This window comes from Orycteropus afer, unplaced genomic scaffold, assembly GCF_000298275.1.
Source record: "Orycteropus afer afer isolate SDZICR_OR568_19922 unplaced genomic scaffold, OryAfe1.0 scaffold00294, whole genome shotgun sequence".
Lineage (NCBI taxonomy): Eukaryota > Metazoa > Chordata > Mammalia > Tubulidentata > Orycteropodidae > Orycteropus > Orycteropus afer.
In genome coordinates, this window is record NW_006921881.1 from 3,969,894 (window position 1) to 3,991,453 (window position 21,560).

General features: G+C 37.5%; 1 pseudogene; it reads left to right on the forward strand.

The window, feature by feature from the left end:
• Nucleotides 1-19,589: 19,589 nt before the first annotated feature.
• LOC103206049 lies at nt 19,590-21,397 on the forward strand (annotated as a pseudogene).
• The last annotated feature ends 163 nt before the right edge of the window (nt 21,398-21,560 follow it).

Genomic DNA, 21,560 nt, shown 5'->3' on the forward strand with positions numbered 1-21,560 from the left:
GCCAGGGCTTTGTGCTTGTAGGAGGGAAATAATAAAATAATAAAAATCTCTTCCTTCACTAAGATAACCAAAACCAAACCCATTTGCCTTAGAGTCAATTCCAAGTCATAGCAACCCTCCAACACAGAATAGAACTGCACCCATAAGGTTTTTCCAAGGTTGTAATTGGTACAGAAGCACATTGCCATATATCCTACAATACTGCTGTTGGGTTCAAACCCTTGACCTTTCAATTAGGAGCCAACAGCTCAAGCACTGTGCAAGCAGGGCTCCTTTTCAGTTTGAGAGCTGACAAGTCACTTCATAACCACCACCACACATACCTCCCTCCCCGCCCCCTCAAAACAAGAACAAAAACAAAAGTCATAAAGTCATAAAGTCAATTTTCTGACTCTTAGCAACCCTATAGGACAGAGTAGAACTGTCCTTTAGGGTTTCCTAGGGTGTAAATCTTTGAGAGAATAGACTGCCTCATCTTCTTGCAGAGTAGCTAGTAGGCTTGACCACAGGCTTTTTGGTTAGTAGCCAAATGCCTTAGCCACCACACCACCAGAGCTCTTGCACTTAATATCAAGTCCCTCATGTTCCTTGATGTTTTTTTCTTCCTCTGTGATTTTTAAGCAAGAATTGGAAAAACTGCTATATCAGAATCTCTTTGGACTTTATTTTCAACAAGATGACATCTCACCAATTTCAATATATCTTAGCAATCCATTTTCTTAGAAATGATAACTGGAAGAATCCTAAATATAACATTCCTTCCCATTTCCTTATCATTTTGAGAGAGGCTTTTATTGGTCAATTCACAAGGTCTCTCATTTGCTTTATTTTTCTAAAGTCTGATGTCAGTCTTTTGTGTTGACATCCAGAATTATTCTGCCTTCTACACTCCTCTTCCATAAAGAATGAACTTGATATTTGCACTTGGCATTTCTACAGCCTACTGTCTGACATGGGTCAGTGGTTTCAGATTTACAATCAAAACAGATGTTAAACTAAGTAAAATGTTGAAAATGTTTGCATTGTTGCCAAATATCAAGTATCATTTTTCATACTGTGTGAAAATGAAGCATAAGATTGATCTATCTAGGATTCTGCCAACCTCATTCATTTCCATCAAAACCTCTTACAAAATAATAGAAAACAGGAGGAACTAGAGAGCAATTTGGAGCAAATGTGTTAGAGCAATTTTACATTGCTTCTGACATAATTTCTTCTTGCATGTCCTTGTAAAAATGATATGGTGGAGGTATAGTCATCTGACCTCTAACTTCATAAGGGAGTGAGAGAACCATGATGGGTATCAATAGCCAAAGGCTGATTCCTATAAAAGGGAGGCTGCCTCTGCTGCCTCTGCTTTTGAACTTTTCGTCAGTTCTGAAACAAACAGTCCTACCCGGGGCACTCTCTATTTCCCCATTGGGTTCAATAACTCAATGTAATGGCCACACAGAACTCTCAGACAATACTCACAATTCTGGAGTTGATTAGGAAAGTACACCTTACAATTCAGGTTCAGGAAAGCTCAGGATACAGTTTTTTTGATCAGGACAGCCTCTTCTCATTCATGCTGCAAGCAAGCCTGGCTCCATCTCCCCCACCTCTCTGCCACATGGCCTCTGATCAGCTCAGGAAAGTGTTACAAAGTTCTTTTAGCTCTGCCAGTAATTGCCTAGAAGCAGCCCATTCCACCAGCAAGCTTCCTACCCAAAGATGTTCACCTTTCTCACTCTGTGGGTCTGGAAGTTCACTACAGTATCTCCTGCAGGTCTCCTGGTTCCGCTGCCATCTCAGAGGTCAAGGGAGTTCCCAGTGCAGGGATCCCCAGGTCCAAAGGACTTGCTCCACTCCTATCTCTTCTTAGTGGTTGTCAAGTCCTCCCTTGTCACTTCTAGAATGGCTCATTTTAAGGCTATAGGGATGGCAAAACTGACCGGTCTCTATGTTAGGGTTCCATGCACCTTATTTCCTTGGTCCCACCCAGGCAAGTGTGCCATGCACTTTATTTACATTATTAGCTAGGTATCCAATCCCCTTTGAGGGTGACAAGGACCCCACATTTGCATTGCCCACATTTGATTCATTGAATATTTTGATTTGCCAAAATTGCTTAATTATCTTCCAACAGGGAAGGAAAAACTGAATAATTTTAAGTGTTCTTTTTATGAGACATAAATGCTAGAAATCATCATTAAATAAATTTTATATAATCCATGCAGACATTTAATCTTCTAGAAACTAAGCTCCATTTTTATAGGAAAAAAAAAAGCCAGGAATATTTAGGTAATGTAATTGATATCTGAGCCCCAAACACTTGATCTTTCTGATTCATAAGCTATGATACATCTAAAATTCTCAAAACATTAATTAATAAGAGGTATACAGAAGCATTGGAGAAAGGCACAATTCCACTGAAAGTATACATATCCAAGGATCTGTCTCTCATAATGTCATTAGGAATTATTTGAAGAAATGTTTAACAGATGATTTTACTGAATACTTACATAAACACAGAAATTATTGACATTGCTTAACTAACTGGTTTTCCTTAAATGACTCATTATTATAATACATTTATATCAATCTGATATTTGGATTTTGTTAATCTGCTCATTTTCAGAGACGTTAGCTTCCCTCATTGTTAGAATTAAGAGTCTTTCTTTTTCAAACTCAATTTGAAGAACAAAAAGTTCTGTCAGAGTTTCCATAAGATATTACCCTCTTTCCTTATTCAGGATTGGAAAACTCACCACAGTTGTGTTTGGTGTCTTGGTATCTATCAAAGCTGATGATCAACTTCAAACCTTTCTCATCTCTACTCTTACAGATCTTTTTAAACATACTGTTTCCCTTGAGAAACCAGATTTTTTTTTTTTTTTTTTTCTGGTGCAGTGGGGTGGGGTCATCTTTCTTAATGGAAGCCTGAACTAAATGATAAAGATATTTCATTTTCTCTATCTTTCTGGCACCAAATTACAATGCAACTAAAATATTCCAGTTTCTATAAAACACTAATGATTAACAGTTTGTAATATTTAATTTCAATAATCTTTAAAGATGTAAAGCATTATGAGTAGTTTATTTCTTTTTATACACCATCGCAGGTTGTTTTTACTCCTTCCCTGTTTCCCCAAAAGACACCTACTCTAAATTCCCCAAAAGTTTCACATCAAAAACTTTCCTATGTAACGTGAAATTGTTTCCAAAGCAGTTTTAGCAATTTACACCTTTGTATAAGAGTTCTTATAGATTTACATACTCACCTAATTTGGTATTACCTGACAAGTATAGGTGTGAAGTAATAGCACATTGTAGTCCTAATTTAGGAGCTCTGGTGGAGTAGTGCCTAAGGCATTAGACTGCTAGCCAGAAGGCTGGCCATTCTAACCCACCAGCCATTTCTGGGAAGGAACACTGAGCAATCTACTTCCATAGAGATACTGCCTCGGAAACCCAAGGAGGGTTTGCTATTTTTATTTTATCAAAATTTTTTCATGTTTATTCACATTTTCAGTGACCTTTTTGGGCTGGTCATGGACTTCTGCCCATCTTCACTTGAGTTATTTTCTTTCTTACTGATCTGTAGAAATTATTTGTATCTTTAATAATAAATAATGAATCTTATCACTTATAAGAGCAGGAAATATTTTCTCCCATTCTATACCTTGGTTTTTCACTCACTCTAGGGTTTATTTGGTTTATTTGATATGCAGATATTCTAACTGTTGTTTGTGGGATTGATTTAAGTAAGTCCCTTTTTGCTAAAAACATTTTATGTTACTTAATTAAGAAATCCTTTCCCATTCTCAAGGTCATAAAGATAATCTCTTATAGTTTCTTTCTGAAGTTTTGACTTTAATATTTAAATCTTTAATCTACCTAGACTTGATTTTTGAATATCATAAATTTGGTAGATTTCAGTCAATTTATTTTTCTTTCTTCAATATGGATAACCAATTGTCCCAACACCATTTACTGGTGTGGAATTCCTATGTATGTGAGAATCTCTTTTGGCCTATCTATGGTCTTCCACTGATCAACCTGTTTATCCCTGTGTTACTATAAAATCAAAAAAAAAGAAAAAAACCCAAACTCACTCCCATCTAGTTGAGTAGACTCATAGTGACCCCTCCTTGGTTTTCTGAGGCGGTATCACTACAGAAATAGATTGTCCAACCTTCTTCAGAGAAGTGGCTGGTGAGTTTGAACCACCAGCCTCTGGTTAGCAGTCAAATGCCTTAGGCACTACACCACCTTAATCACTATGCATTATAGGTCTTCCTATGTAGTAAAACAAGTCCTAGTTTGTGCTTCAAATGATTACCTTGCATATTGAAAATCTGTGTAAATTTTGGGATCAGTACAACAAATTTTAAAAACAAAATGTTTTCTTTAGAGTGAGATTTTCATTAACTCTTCCAAGTAACAAAGGAAAAATTAACTCCCTAAAGATACCTCCATATTAATATTAAAGATTATTAAGATAAATGTCCATATTAAATGAATATTTTTCAGGTAACCCTTTATAATTTCTCTGTAACATTACTTCTATGTTTTATTAGGTTTAATTCTGGACATTTTTTATTTTGGTAGTTATTAAAAATTGTATTTTTAAAATTATATTTTTACTCTGATTTTCTGGTGTGTAGAAATAAATTTGTATCTGAGCAAAGAAATTAGCAACTTTATTTTATTTTTCTGATTTTTTTTCTGTAGTTTCTTGGAAATTCTTCTATGTAGGCAAATATATCTTCTGAGATTGTATTGCTGTTGTTAGGTGCTGTTGAATTCTCTCCGACTCATAACAACCCTATGACAACAGAATGAAACACTGCCCAGTCCTGTGCCAGTTTCACGATCCTTGCTATACCTGAGCCCATCGTTGTAGCCACTGTGTCAATCTATTTCATTGAGGGCCTTCGCTTTATTTGTTGACCCTCCACTTTACCATGCATGATATCCTTCTCCAGGGAATGGTTCCTTCTTACAACAAAGCCTGGCTGTTCTCATTTCCAAGGAGCATTCTGGCTGCACTTCTTCCAGGACAGATTTGTTAGTTCTTTTAGCAGTCCAAGGTACTTTCAGTACTTTTCACCAACACCACAACTCAAAAGCATCAATGCTTCCTTGGTCTTCCTTAATCCTTGTCCAGCGTTTGCGTGCATATGAAGTGATTGAAAATACCATGGCTCGAGTTGGGTGCACCTTAGTCTTCAAGGAGGCATCTTTCCTCTTCATCATTTGAAAGAGGTCTTCTGAGATTAGGAAATTTTTTTCAGAAATTCAAATTTCTGTAGATTTTCTTTATATTCCTTGACTTAATACAGTAGCTAAGACCACCAGTAAAATGTTGAGTAGAAGTGATGACAGTTGTCCGTGCTAATTTGTTCTCACTGAGTACATGTTTTGCTGTAGATTTTAGACATTTCTTATAGTTGTCTATTACTACATAATGAGCCACCTCCTAAAATTTTCTAACTTTAAACAACAACTATTTAATGTATTTATGCATCAGCATTTGTAGAGACTGCTTTCCAGATCACAGTAATTAGTATTAGTTTTAGCTGGGAGTTTAACTGCAGTCATTGCCTATTCCTTGATTCTCACCTACATGGCCTTTCTGGAGGGCTAAATTGGGTTTATCATAGCAAAACGGCCAGCTTGCAAGGATAATCTGAAAAACAAATGCACCAAGAGGGCAATTCACATGGGTAAGCACTTGCATCTGCCATATTGGCTTTACTTGTCACTTGGCCAAACCTAGAGTCATTCTGTGATGGACATGAGTATCAGGAGACGTGGTATGTTGGAGTCCTATAAAATTTGACAAAAGACAATTGAATTAAAGAATCCTTTCTTATTTCAAGTTTGCTAAACTATTTATCATGGGAGCTCTGGTAGCATAGTGCCTAAGGCACTTGACTGCTAACCAGAAGGCTGGCGATTCTAACCCACCAGGCACTCCTCGGAAGGAAGATGGGGCAATCTAGTGATACTGCCTTGGAAACCCAAGGAGGGGTCACTATGAGTTGGGTCTGACTCAACGGCAAATAACAACAACAACAACAAGCTGTTTATCATAAGCAGATGCTGACTTGCATGTAATATTTTTAGTCTGTCCATTGAAATCATCATGTAGAATTTATTCTTTCATTCATCACTCATTGCACTCTAATTGAAAAATCTAGAAGTTACAAATTATACAAAGTCTCCATCTTCATGGATCATAGGCTATCAAGGGAGTGAAATCATTCACAAATAAACTTGTACTATGTTAAATGATGCTAGTATGACAAAGATAAGGAAAGCATGGCAAGTGAGAGAGATAGTGCAGGAAATCAATTATTTTATATAGTAAAGTCTTCACTAATAACACCACATGCAAAAAAAAAAAAAAAAAAAAAGTTTAATGAAATGGGGTTAGTCAAGTGGAGAGTTAGGAAAAAGAATCTCAGGCAGTGGAAACAAAAGGCAAAGCCCAGAGGTGGGAATATTCCTGGAACGTGTAAGTAATAGAAAAGAAGACAGTGAGTTATTTATTTCTTCTTTAGTTTTATCGATTAATTTTTCAAACATGATAAGATAAACTTACTTATTGAATTTTTAATATCTTATTTTTAACTGTTACATAAAGCTACAGTCCCTTTTGACTTGAGTTAGAGACTCACTTTGTCTTTGTTTTAGAATTTTTTTCCTTTCTTAATAAAAGTATTGGGAGCTCTGGTTGCACAGTGCCTAAGGCATTTGACTGCTAACCAGAAGGCTGGCAGTTCAAACCCACCAGCCACTCCTCAGAAGGAAAGTTGTACAATCTACTTCCATAGTGATACTGCCTCAGAAACCCAAGGAAGGGTCGCTATGAGTTGGATTCATCTTGAGGGCAGTGAGTTTGGGTTTGGAATAAAAGTATTTAAGGTATAAGTTATCATCACAGTTTCAGTTTAGCTGGTTCTCACATTATTGATAAATATTTTTATTAATAATTTCACAAGTTTTCTAACAGCCTTTCATTGCCTTTGCAATTTATGTTCCTCAGATATTAATAGAAGTCTTGACTATATTGTTGTTGAAAAGTTGGTGGTTTGAACTCACCCAGAGAGTCCTTGGAAGAAGGGCCTGGTGATATATTTCTGAAAGATCACAGCTACAGGAAACCCTGTGGAGCACTGCTTTACTGTGACACATGTGGGGTCACCATGAGTCTGAATCAACTTGATAGCAGTTGCTTCTGTTGGTTTGCTGAGCATTCCTAAATGAGACTCCTTTTGACCAGGAAATCATATTTCCTTTCCAAAGAATTTTTAAATTTCCAGAAGGGTATTTCATTGTTCCAGCACAGTTTATTGGAAAGATCTTTTCTCCACTTTATTGCAGAGATGTACTTATGCCATAAATCTAATAATGGTGTATGTGTGAGCCTCATTCCAGATAATCTATTCTGTACTATTGTTCTATTTACTTACCATTTATAAGGCATTATGATATTTAGTGGTATGAGTTCTCCAGATTTGTTCTTCAGATTATTATGCCTATTAGTCTTATGAGTTTCACATTAATTATAGGGTCATCTTGTTAATTTTCACAAAAACAAAATCTGCTAGAATTCTGATGAAAATTATGTTGAATGTACAGATCAGTAGGGGAAGATAGATATCTTAATATTGAAAATTCCAATTTATAAAAATATTATAACCTTCAATTTATTTAAGTGTACTTTAATTTCTCTCAACAAGGTTTTGTAGTTTTCAAATATTTATATTTATTCCGTCAAAACAGTCATGCATCACTTAATGTCTATGATACATTCTATGAAATGAGATGTTATATGATTTGAATGTTGTTCTAACACCTAGCTCCACCAACAAGTGTCCAGAGTCATTTCCCTTCACCAGGAAGTTAAGCACCAAAGGTCCTTAACTCCCTTGCTCTTCACTCCACGAATTGAGTAGCCTACTGCACTGTCTCTTGTGAGTCTCCTGGACACACCTGTCCAGGGGCTGCTCTGTAGCACATGGCCTAGGCAGTATGGATGCTTTAGGTGACCACTTGGCTAGGCCTTGCCTGGCCAAGATCTCAGCAGGAAGGCTCCAGGAACAGGGACAGGCACAGGCAGCAGGGGGCAGGTGCCCCAACCTGGCCAATCCGCATGACGTCTGTCACTTGTGTGAGTGGGAACAAGATTGGGTGTTTAGTTCTCCCAGGAGCAGGGCTCCTGCTCCCATGGGGACCGGTAGCAGCAGGGGAACCTTACTGCTGAGTCTGGTTTTGGGCATCCCCCCTCAGAGGGTGTGTGTTAGACCACAGATATATATGCAGTCAGATGTTGCCCAAATGGATGTTATGCTGTTCATGACTATAGTAGTATCAGAGGTCCTCTAACTTCAAGAGGGGAGAGGATAATCAACACCAGTGTCAGCCCAAAACTAATTCCTATGAGAAGGATGTCAGCTATCCAACCTCTCTACTATTCAATCTTTTTACCAATTCTGACAGCAGCCATTTCTCCTAAGACGCACTCTGTATCTCTGCTGGATTCCATAATTTATTGTAATGACCACACAAAACTCATAGATAATACTAACAATCTGGGAGTTTGTAAGGGAATTAATAGGTTAAAATTCAGGGTCAACTTGGAAGTAATAAAAACAACTCAGTATACTGTGTCAATCTGGAAAGCTTCTTTAGTTGCACCCACAGTCAGTCCTCTACTGCTGAGCTTTGTTCAGATCTGGCCTCTAGTTCTCGGTCTTGGCCCTCACTCTAAGCCTCACCCACACTGTTGGGCTTGGGCTTCACTCTGTGCCTATGCCTTTGCTCTTGGACTCAGGCCTTGCTTGAGCCTGACCTCTGTTCTGCAAGTGTTAAAACTCTTTCTTTAGCTCTGCTGATAAGTTCCCAGAGGCACCGCACTCTGCAGGGAAACTTCCTGTTTGAAGGGATTCAGCTCTCTCACTCTGGGTTGGTGAGCCTACCTCAACCAACAAGTGTCCAGAGTCATCTCCGTCTGCCAGGAAGTTAAGCACCAAAGGTGTTTAACTCTTTTGCTCTTCACTCCATGACTTGGGCAGCCCACTGCATGGTCTCTTGCGAGTCTCCTGTTTCTTCTGCCATTGTATCTCTGCCACTGGACTCTGCTGTGCTTGTTGTCACTTTTCACCATCTCCCACCATCTCCAATGTTACAACTCTCTCTGTCTCCTTGGTCTAGATGGTTCTCAGCACAGGGAGCTTGGGTCCAAAAGATGCCCTCTGCTCCCAGCTCTTCTTGATGGTAGAGAAATCCCCTTCCAACTTCTTGGATTGGCTCCCTCCAAGTCTAACAGAAGGGCAAAACTGACCAATACCCTACAAGGCTTCCATGTACCTTACTAGCATTAGCAGGCAGTCTGATGACATTGGTGGGCCACAGCATCTTATTTGCATATTGCCACTCAAACATTGTTTGGGAGCTTCAAGATCACGGCTAGAAGGGCCATATAAAGGCAACTCAATTCACTGCATCTCACTCCTAGATATTGGGAATTTGAGGATGCTATTGCAAATATTGGGAGCTCTGGTAGCATAGTGCCTAAGGCACTTGACTGCTAACCAGAAGCCTGGCGGTTCAAACCCACCAGCCGCTCCTCAGAAGGAAGTTTGGGCAACCTATTTCCATAGTGATACTGCCTCGGAAATCCAAGGAGGGGTCGCTATAAGTCAGGTCCAACTTGACAGCACATTACAACAACAACAACATTGCAAATATTATAGTTTTAATAATTTTATTATCTAATTTGCTAGATTCACTAATCAATTATAATAATTTGTGTAATTTTGCTCTAAAAATTTTTATGTACCCATCATGTCATCTGTTTCTAAATTTTTGTATCTGGTTTGTCATTTTTTCTGGTTTTATTGAACTGTTGAATAGATATGTCAATGGTCATTCTTGTCTTATTCCTTAACACTTAGGGGCGATATTACATATTTCATCATTAAGTGTGATGTGTATTGTAGCTTTTCTGAAGTTCCCTTTTCACCTGAATATGCTCAAGATTTAGTGCTTTTATTGTGAATAGGTTCTGTCTTTTTAAAAATATAGATCTGTATCTACTGAGAAGGACAAAATTCTTTCTCTCTCTTCCTCTCTTTCTAGTTCTTTTGCGTGTGTGTGTGTGTGTGTGTGTGTGTGTAATGTCTTTACAGAGCCTGTGATTAAGGTTGTACCTGGCCTCATAAAACAAATTAGACATGTTTATTATTTTCTGTTGTTGTTGTTATGTGCCGTCGAGTCGGCCCCGACTCATAGCAACCCCTCCTTGTGTTGCCAAGGCAGTATCACTATGGAAGTAGATTGCCCAACCTTCCTTCTGAGGAGTGGCTGGTAGGTTTGAAACACCAGCCTTCTGGTTAGCAGTCAAGTGCCTTAGGCACTATGGAATATTCTGTGTGATAAAATTTTTGGTAAATATTAATGGTGATAATACTATCATAAGTAAGTGCTAATTATTTCCCAGTCATTTTGCAAAGCATCTTACATGAATCATTTAATATTATTCTCATTTACAGATGAGAAATAAGAGGTTCAGAAAGATGAAATAACTAATAAGTCACTTCAGAACTAATAGAAGGCAGAGGTAGGCTTTAAACCTGGGTAATCTGATTGTTTCCAACTTTGCATTCCAATCACCAGGCTGCATTTTCCAGCTATTTATGATTCTTCTTTGTTTCCAACTTTTGCATTCCAATCACCAGTAATAATCTACATATCTCTTTTGCATGTTTGGTCAATTTCAGACTGCAGAAGTTGGTGAAAGCCTTCAATTTCCTTGTCTTTGGTTTTGGTGGTTGATGTGTAAATTTGAATAATAGTGGTAATAACTGGTCTTCCTTGTAGGCATATGGATATTGTCCTATCACTGACAACATTGTACTTCAGGATAGGTCTTGAAACATTTTTTGTGATAATGAATGCTGCGCAATTCCTCTTCAATTTGTCATTCTCAGCATGGTAGGTCATATGGTTGTCTGATTCCAAACAGCCCAAACTAGTCCATTTCAGCTCGCTAATGCCTAGAATACCCATTTCATTTTTGACAACTTCAAATTTTCCTAGAATCATACTTTGCAGATTCCATACTCCAATTATTAAGGATGTTTGCAGGTGTTTCTTTCCATTTTGAGTCATGCCACATCAGTAAATACAAATCTTGAACACTTTCCTACATCCATATCATTAAGGTCAACTCTACTTTGAGCAGGCAGCTTGACCCCAGTGGTATTTTGAGGGCCTTCTGGCCTGAGGTGCTCATCCTCCAGTAGTATATTGGGCAATGTTTCAGGGTTATTAATTAAGTTTTCCAGTAATATATCAGACAGTGTTTCACTGCTATTCATAAGGTTTTCACCGGTCAATTCTTTGAGAAATATATGGCCCCTTGTTTCTTCCAAGTCTGTCTTAGTCTGGAAGCTCTGTTGAAATCTGTTCACCATGGGTGAATCTGCTGGTATTTGAAATACTGGTGGCATAGTATCCAGCCTCCCAGCAATACCCAAGCCACCCCAGGACTTCAAACTGACAGATGAGTGGTGATTGGAATGCAAAAGTTGGAAACAAAGAAGAATCACCAGTAACTGGAAAATATGGCCTTTGGGATAGAAATGACACCAGAGATCACATGATAGAATTTTACAAGATCAATGACTTATTCATTGCAAATACTTCTTTTTCAACAACATGAAGAGCAACTATGCACATGGATTTTTTCCAGATGGAATACACAGGAATCAGATTGATTACATCTGTGGGAAGAAGAGATGGAGAAGCTCAATATCTTCAGTCAAAACCAAGTCATGAGCCAACTGTGGTACAGGCCATCAACTGCTCATATGCAAGCTCAAGTTGAAGCTGAAGTCAATTAAAACAAGTCCACAAGAGCCAAAATATGACCTTGATTATATACCATCTGAATTTAGAGACCATCTGAAGAATAGGTTCAATACATTGAACACCAATGACCAAAAACCAGAGGAATTCTGGGATGACATCAAGAACATCATCCATGAAGAAAGAAAGAGGTCATTAAAAAGACAGTAAAGGAAGAAAAGACCAAAAATGGATGTTAGAAGAGAATCTGAAGCTTGCTCTTGAATGGAGAGCAGCTAAAGCAAATGGAAGAAATGATGAGAGAAAAGAGCTGAACAGAAGATTTCAAAGAGTAGATCGAGAAGACCAAGTCAATTATTATAATGAAATGTGCAAAGACCTGGAGTTGGAAAACCAAAAGGGAAGAACACACTTGACATTTCTCAAGCCATAAGGGCTGAAGAAAATATTCATTCAAGCCTTGGGTTGCAATATTGAAAGAATCTATGGGCAAAATATTGAATGATGCAGGAAAGATCAAAAGAAGACGGAAGGAATACAGAGTCACTGTATCAAAAATAATTAGTCAATGTTCATCCATTTCAGGAGGTGGCACATGATCAAGAACCAATGGTATTAAAGGAAGAAGTCGATGTTGCACTAAAGGAATTGATGAAAAACAAGGCTCCAGGAATTGATGGGCTACCTATTGAGATGTTTCAACAAATGGATGCTGTGATATAGTTACTTACTCATCTATGTCCAGAAATTTGGAACACAGCTACCTGGCCAACTGACTGGAAGAGATCCATATTTGTACCCATTCCAAAGAAAGGTGATCCCACAGAATGTGGAAATTATCAAACAATACCATTAATATCACACACAAATAAAATCTTCTTGAAAATAATTGAAAAATGGATTCAGCAGTATATTGACAGAGAACTCCCAGAAATGTAAGCTGAATTCAGAAGAGAATGCGGAACAAGGGATATCATTGCTGATGTCAGATGGATCTTAGCTGAAAGCTGAGAATACCAGAAAGATATTTACTTGTGTTTTATTGACTATGCAAAAGCATTTGAATGTATGGATCATAACAAATTATAGATAACATTGAGAAGAATGGGGATTCTAGAACACTTAATTGTGCTCACAAGGAACCTGTACATAGACCAAGAGGGTGTTGTTCAAACAGAGCAAAAGGATACTGCATGATTTGAAATCAGGTAGGGAGTGCATCAGCGTTGTATCCTTTTGTCATATTTATTCACTCTGTATACTGAGCAAATAATCCTAGAAGCTGGACTATATGAAGAAGAATGTGGCATCAGGATTGGAGGAGGACTCAGTAACAACCTGTGATATGAAGGCAACACAACCTTGCTTGCTGAAAGTGAAGATGACTTGAAGTATTTACTGATGAAGATTAAAGAGTACAGGATGAATTAAACCTCAACATAAAGAAAATGAAAATCCTCACAACTGGACCAATAAGCAACATAACAATAAATGGAGAAAAGATTGAAAAATTCAAGAATTTCATGCTACTTTGGTTTCACAATCTACACCAATGGAAGCAGCAGTCAAGAAATTAGTTGACATATTGTCCTGGGCAAATCTGCTGCAAAAGACCTCTTTAAAGTGCTGAAAAGAAAAGATATCTGAAGACTAAGGTGCACCTTGGTGTTTTCAATTGCCTTGTATTTATGTGAGAGCTGGACATTGAATAAGGAACAGTAAAGAAGAGTTGATGCTTTTGAGTTGTGACGCTGGCGAAGAATCCTGAAAGTACCATGGACTGCTAGAAGAACTAGCAAATCTGTCCTGAAAAAAGTGCAGGTGGAATGCTCCTTGAAGAGAGAATGGCCAGACTTCTCACCTACTTTGGTCATGTTATCAGAAGGGACCATTACCTGGACAAGGATATTATGCTTGGTAAAGTGGAGGGTCTGTGAAAAAAGGGAAAACCCTCAACGAGATGGATTAACACAGTGGCTGCAGCAATAGGCTCAGGTATAGCAAGGATTGTAAGGCTGTCTCAGGACAGGGCAGTGCTTCATCCTGTCATACATAGGGTTGCTATGAATTGGAGCCAACTAGATGGCACTTAACAACAACAACTACAATCTAACTACTGTGGCAACATATTTAAATATGATAATTCTTTTCTATTTTTTAAGCACACACACACACAGACAGAATTGTGCATTCTTTATGTTAGCAAGATTGTGGACAAGCATTACTGAGAACAATATTAACACTTTGCAATAATTTTAGAAAGGAAGTTGTCAATATTGAAAATCTATATAATTGTTTTCCTAACCTTAAATTGAATAATCCCATATTCCTTGAGTTTATTTAGGGAAAGAAATCAAATGCATAGAACTCATAATTTGAAAGAATGAACATGACAACACTATTTGTTGTTATGTTAATCATAATTAAGGAAAATATTAATAGAGCTGTTTACACCTGTTTGGGTTCCTTGAGGGGTGCAAACAGTTAAACAATCAATTAACAGCAGAAAGGCTGGTGATTTGAATTCATGCAGAGATACCCCAGAAGACAGGCCTGGTGATAAGCTTTTGAAAGGCCACAGCCTTGAAAATCCAGTGCAGCATTTCTACTCTGCAAACATGGGTTCACCATGAGTCAGGATACACTTAAGGGAAATTAACAACTACACCATCTTTCTAGGTGAATGTAATAATCATTATACTACAAAAAACAGTGAGCAAAGCTGTTTATAATAATGACAAACTGGAAAAATGTCTGGTACATAAAAGACACTCAGTAAATATTGTTTATTATGTGAACTTTTTTTTTTTTTTTTTAACCAATTGTGTCTTATAACCTCGGCAGGATACAGTGTAGCTTTAAAAAAATAATAAATATCCACTTAGCTCCAGAGGAAATCATTGCAATATAAAGTTAATATATTTATAGTTATATAATTATTCCCCCTAAAATTAATAATATTTATAAAATATTAAGAGAACTGAGGAATTATGAAACAACATTATGATATATTTCTGCCAAAATACTTATAAAGTTGTTGCAATGATTTTTATAACATATATTAATGCACTTAGTCACCTTACAAGACTTTCAGGTACTATAGTTATATTTGCTTTTGGGATCTTTCAGTAGATATCTTGATGAGTAGTAGAGATCACAATGGATAAGTAAGATAGATGTTCCAAATCTGAGATTAAACACATTGCTCTGAATTTCTATCATAAAGATAAATACTGACTTCTAGTTTTCCTTGACACTTGACTTCACAGATATATGTATTTAAAAAAAAAGGGAAAGGAAAGTTTAAATATTTCTGTATCTCTTTCAGAATCACAGAATCTAACTAGGACAGTAGTTCTCCTAGTATGGTGCTTATACCAGCAGCAGCAGCTTAATCTGGGAGTTTTTAGAAATCCAAATTCATTGATGCCCCAGACCTAATGAGTCAGAATTTCTGAATGTTGTTCTTCTTACTTGTGTTTTAACAAGTTTTCCAGGTGAATTCCTATATCTGCTAAATTTGAGAACCATTGATCTAGGGACAAAAAAACATCCACAGCTTACTAAGCCACTACCACTCTGGGTGAAAGTTTCTAACACCCCAAGTCTGAAGTGCCAGAGGGGTAAAAGAAAAGAAATATCTTTATCATTCAGTTCATGCTTCCATTAGGAAAGATAGTTGAAAAAAGAAAAGAAAGAAAGAATGGAGGGAGGGAGGAAGGAAGAAAGAAGGAAAGAAGGAAGGAAGAAACTTGGTTCTCAATGGAAACAGCATATTTAAAAAGATCTGTAGGATTGTAGACCAGAAAGATTTGAAGGTGGTGATCAGCTTTGGCAGCTACCGACACACCATAAACAGCTGTGGTGAGTTTTCCAATCTTGGACAACAAAAGACCAAGAATTTTATGGAAACTTCATCTATCTGAGTTTTAAAAAGCAAGCCTGCCAATTCCTTCCAAGGAAGGAAGCTAAGGTCCCTGAAGATAAGCATATTTAGAAAGTCCAAAGATCAAATTTATACAAATGTATTATAATACTAAGCCATTTAAGGAAAGACAGTAAATTGGAAATTGTTTATTTTTATGTGTGTATATAAATATTTAGTGAAACACTTCCACAAATAATTCCTGATAAGTCTGAGAGAGACAGAGCCTTGAATGGATATATTTTTTTAATATTTGTATTTATTTATTTTTTGTTTTAAGAGCTTGTTTTACATTCAAAGTCACACGCACATTGAGTTTCATTCCCCATTCGCCATGTCCAACCCTAACCCAGTGTCCTCCCCTCCTTACCCTGCAACACTCCCCCTGCGCCCCTCATAATTATGCACTTCTGTTTGTCCTGCATTTCCTCAGTTTGAATGTTGGCCCTTTGGTGCCCCATAGTTTTTGCTTTAGGGGATGTACTACCATTGAATGTGTGGGTGCAACATCCTGGGTTGAGTGGTCTGCATGTACATCTCGCTAACCATTGGGCTGAGAGCCTGCCCCTGGGGGTGAGTTTTATTCCAGGCGCTGAATGTATTTCAGCTATAGTATTGGGAATCTCACCAGACTTCATCTGACCAGTAATTCTGGTCATTATCAAGTTTTTGGATTTTGTTCCACATTTTCCCTCCCACTCTATCCAGGATCTCCAGATTTGATCCTTACCTGAGTGGTTGGCATTGGTAGCCAGGCACCATCTGGTTCTTCTGGTCTCGTGAGCCATCCTGTCCTAGGGTTAATTGCTCCCAAATGCCCTTTTTTTGTGTGTGTGTGTGTTCTTGTTCACTTCTGATGCTAGGAGACCATTAGCTGCATCATAGATGGCTGCTTGAAAGCTTTTAAGACCCCAGTCGCTACTCACCAATGTAGGATGTGGAGCAACGCTTTTATGTATTTTGTTGTGTCAATTGAGTCTGATGTACCCCAGTACGATGGTCCTGAGGTAGTAGCTCTATTGGATCTCTCTCCCATAGTGTTGAGGTGTCTGTGAGGGATTACTCTATGTCTGTCTTCTACTGTTTCTGTAAGGAGTGCAGGTATTTTGTATCACTGGTGTCTGTACAAGATTAGCCTCAGCTGCGTCAATCCTTGGTCTAGAGTATACCTCTATTCACTGATCCCTGTCACCAACTGTGCTCATAAGAGATAGAAAACAGATGTTAAAACCAACCAATGCGTCCACAATACTACATTGCCATTAACACCAAACACTAGGCTATACAGATAAACACATAAACACCTAAGATGATCAGACAGGGATCAGTGAATGGATATGTTTTTAGTGAATTGTGGCTATTTTCTCAATGTCCTGCATGTCTCTTATTAACACTTAGAGATTTTTTAGATATAAGGCAGCAGTATAAATTGGAAAGGAGAAGGGTTTGGGGCTCAGATCTCAATTCTGTACTTAAGTACTCTGAGCCTTATTTTGTTCCTATAAGAATAGAGATTAAAATGCTTCACATATAGTAGATAAACTACTGTGTAAATTAAATAAGATGCATTTTATGAGAGTTTCTAGCAAGATGTCTGTCTCATAAAAGTGAACACTCAAAGTCATTTTTTTTTTCTTTCACTTCCTGGTCTGTTGGTAATTCTTTGTATAAATTTGGCAAATTAAAATATTTAATGAACAAATCTCCGAATTAAGTAAAGATAGTAACACTGTTTATCATCTTACCAGTTCAAGAAAAAAAGAGAACAACAACAAAATACAGAACATGGAAAGGGAGGAATTATGTCCTAAGAATATCCTTGCTGTTGGTAATTGTTTGTATAAATTTGGCCAATTAAAATATTTAATGAACAAATTTCCAAATTAAGTAAAGATAGTAACACTGTTTATCATCTTACCGGTTCAAGAAAAAAAGAGAACAACAACAAAATACAGAACATGGAAAGGGAGGAATTATGTCCTAAGAATATCCGTGCTCTGTAATTCTTTCTGTTTTCTATTACCTTGTATGAGATTTCGGTGGAAATGGATAAAGTTGGGGAGATTGCAAATAGATTAATTTGTGGTTCACTTTCACAGCATAAGGAAAAAAGAGAAATTGGCAGCCAAAACAAAACTTTTTAACATTTTAGTTCATTTAATATCTATTTTTCTTATAAATCTACAATTATTGACCCATATCAGATAGTAGGATATACAAATAGAATGCTCCGATGAGAAATTCATTCTTCTCAGAAGAGAAGAAATATGGGAGGTCAAATAAGTCTGGAGGTTTCCAGGAAAGATTTGACCTCACACATCAGAAAAATAAAGCAGAGAGAGACAATGAATTGACTAACAAAAGGCTCTCTCAAAATGATAAGGAATGGAAAGAAAATGCTGGCTTTAAGGTTCAGAATTTTCCCAGTTATAATTTCTAAGATGAATCAACTGAAACACAAAAACTACCTTGTGAGATTTCACATGGTTTGGAATAAAGCACAGAGACTCACACAGCGAGCAGTTTTTCCAATTGGTAGTGTAGTGCCTTAAGCACTTGATTGCTAACCAGAAGGCTGCCGGTTCAAACCCACCAGCCACTCCTTGGAAGGAAGGTTGGGCAATCTACTTCTGTAGTGATTCTGCCTTGGAAACCCGAGGAGGGATCTGACTCCACGGCACATAACAACACCACCAACATTCACAGAATACAAAGTAACTCATCATCCCTTATATACTGATGAATATTTTAATGAGGAAAGAACTCTTGATTATTTCCCTCTCACAAAATTTGTAAAACCAAAATACTGGAAAATTAACCATTTTTTTTTCCCTCACTCGTCTGAAATTCATGTCTTTATATCTCTTCACATTCTCTTTCTGAAGTTATATATTGGGGATTTAAATATGTTCCTTCCACTTTTAAAACTGCCTCCCAGTAATCACTATGTGTTTATCTTCTTTGCAAATGCCTTTGTATGTAAATGGATATGTCATGACTTGAGCCAAAGACAAAGGATGTGAAGAGAAAGTATATACAATAAAAATTCAAAGAGAAAAAAGTTGTTAGATGTAAAATCCAGCAATCAAAGTGGACACTGAATCTGAGAGTGACTTTTAAGTATTTTCTTTGAAAATGTAAGTTTTCTCTTATTCCGATGAGATGTCCTGTCCATTAATTAAATGTTCATTGGAAGGGCAATAACAATATATAATTTGGCCCTTGACTCCACAGTTATAGGGACTTTCTCTATACTGACAGATCTGCATGACAGGAAGGGACTTGGATATTACCCAGTCCAATCATTTAACCCATGGTTCGATTCCCAATATCATATTTCCTGTAAAGGGCTAAAATAGTACTGTGTGCCTTACACAAATGCAACCCACCCAATTTTCAAAAATCTGTATTCAAGAATTGATCCTTGTTTTACTGTTGTTGACTTAAAGTTAAACAGTGAGTTTTATCAGTGAAAAGGAGGGTGGTATTTGTGTGAGTGTGTGGTGCAAAAAAAAAAAAAAATGTGTGGTGCTATTTTTCAGTAAAAGGACAAGAACACATTTAACTGACTGTTATTCTAGGTTTACTAGCATAGACTGTTAAGTTCCATGAATGCAGTAAGTACCTCTCTTTACCTTTGGATCCTATAGGGCAAAGCTGATTCATACCAAGCACTTAACAAATAATTGTTTTAAGAAGCAGTGATGAATAAATGAGTGAAAATTTAATTTAATATCATTCTGCTGCATTTTGTATATCCCCCTTACTTCCAGCTGCCACTACACTTGATATATTCAAAATGATTATGACAAACATAATCATAATGAGTGGATTCTTCTTCTGGACTTTTATGACATTTGTGAGATGCAGATTTTATATGCTTTGCTGTTCTTGATGATGTTTCTATTAGCCTGGGCAGGTGACCTCACCACGACCACTTTGGACCAGTGTCTACAATCCCGAAGGTATTACTTCTTCTTTTCCTTTTTTGATTAATTTTTTTTTCCTTAAAAAAGAAAAACAAAAAGTTTTTATTGTGATTTGAGTGCAGTTTTACAAAGCAGATTCATTTCATATTCAACAGGTCATACACATTTTGTTTCAGGACACTGATTGTAATCCCCACAATGTAACAGTTCTCTTCTACTTCCTCCCTGTGGTTACCCCTTCCCCGTGTCCTTCTTACCTATGCATTCTTGCCTACCTATGTTTCTCCCTGTGCAAATGCTGCCCTTCTGACCTCTCATGTTTGACTGTTCTGAGGAGTACATCTCTCTGGTGTAGTTGTTCAGCTGATAGGCCTGTCTATTGTTTGGCTGAGAGTTAAGCCATGGGCATGAGTCCAATTCCAGGCCCAAAGGATGACTTGGTGTCATAGTCTCAGAGTTTCTCAAGTCTCTAACCAACCAGTACTCCTGGTCTTTTTATGTTTTTGAATTATGTGACATATTTTTTCTCCCCCTCTACCCAGGATCTCCAATTCTGATGCCTTTCTGTGTGTTTGGCATTGGTATGTGGGTACCATCTAGTTCTTCTGTTTCATGGTCATGAGGTTCCCATGGTCTATTTGTCCCTTGGACCAATTGTTCCATAGATCTTTAATTTTCTTCATTCTTCTTTGTTCTGGATGTGATGATACTAGTAGTTGCATTTTAGATGACCACTCATAAGCTTTTAAGACCCTAGTCGCTACTCACCAAAGTAGGTTGTTAAACAGTGCTCTCGTGTACTATGTTGTGCTAATAGAACTTGATGTCACTCCCTCAAGGTGTTTGGTTGTCATTAACAAGTTATGCTATCTTTATACCATGTTAGCTTTATACAGTATATGGACATATTTTTATAGCACATACAAATGCATTTGTAAGAACGTATTATTTCTTAAAGTGTCTTTCCCTTCTAGATCTCTCCTTTATTTCTGTTACAGTCCCTCAGTCCAATGATAGTTCTCTCACGTATGATGGCTACATTTCCTGAGTTCACTTCATACTCTAGGTTTTCTTCTTCGCATCTTTAGCTTGAGCTGAGATGGCCATTCTCAGTGAAGTCTTATGACCTCTATGCAGCCATCTGCCTCCCACTGCACTGTGATGTCATTATGTATCCTAATACGTGTAAGTGGGCTGTAGTAGCTGTATGGCTAAGTGGAAGCGTCTCGGGAATCTTGAACACAACAGCCACATTGTCTATCACATTCTATACAACCAAAATAATCTACCAGTTCTTCTGTGACATCCCCAGCTGCTAAATCTCTCTTGCTCCAGTGATTACCTTGGAGTAGTGGGAATGGATGCTTTCATGTCTGTGACGGCATTCATCTGCTTCACCTCTGTTGTCTTCTCTGACATCCGTATCTTTTCCATATCTTTTCTAAGAATACCCTTTGCTGAAGGCCGATCAAAGTATTTCTCTACCTGCCTGCCTCATCACTTTGTGGTCTCATTTTTTTTTCTCTCCACAGGTGTCTTTGAGTTTCTAAAACCAATTTCTGATTTTTTAACTGCTTTTGACCTTATGACTTCTATCTTTTATACAGTAATACCCCAACCAGAAGGCTGGCGGTTCAAACAGTCAATATTTCTTGATTCCTTCTGTGGAATGAATTAATCTCTAACATATTTTTTTTCCTCTGAAGACAGATGTAAAGGAAAAATATTGTCTCCTAAGTACTTAAATGGGAGCTCTGGTAGCATAGTGGCTAAGGCACTTGACTGCTAACCAGAAGGCTGGTGGTTCAAACCCACCAGCCACTCCTCGGAAGGAATTTTTG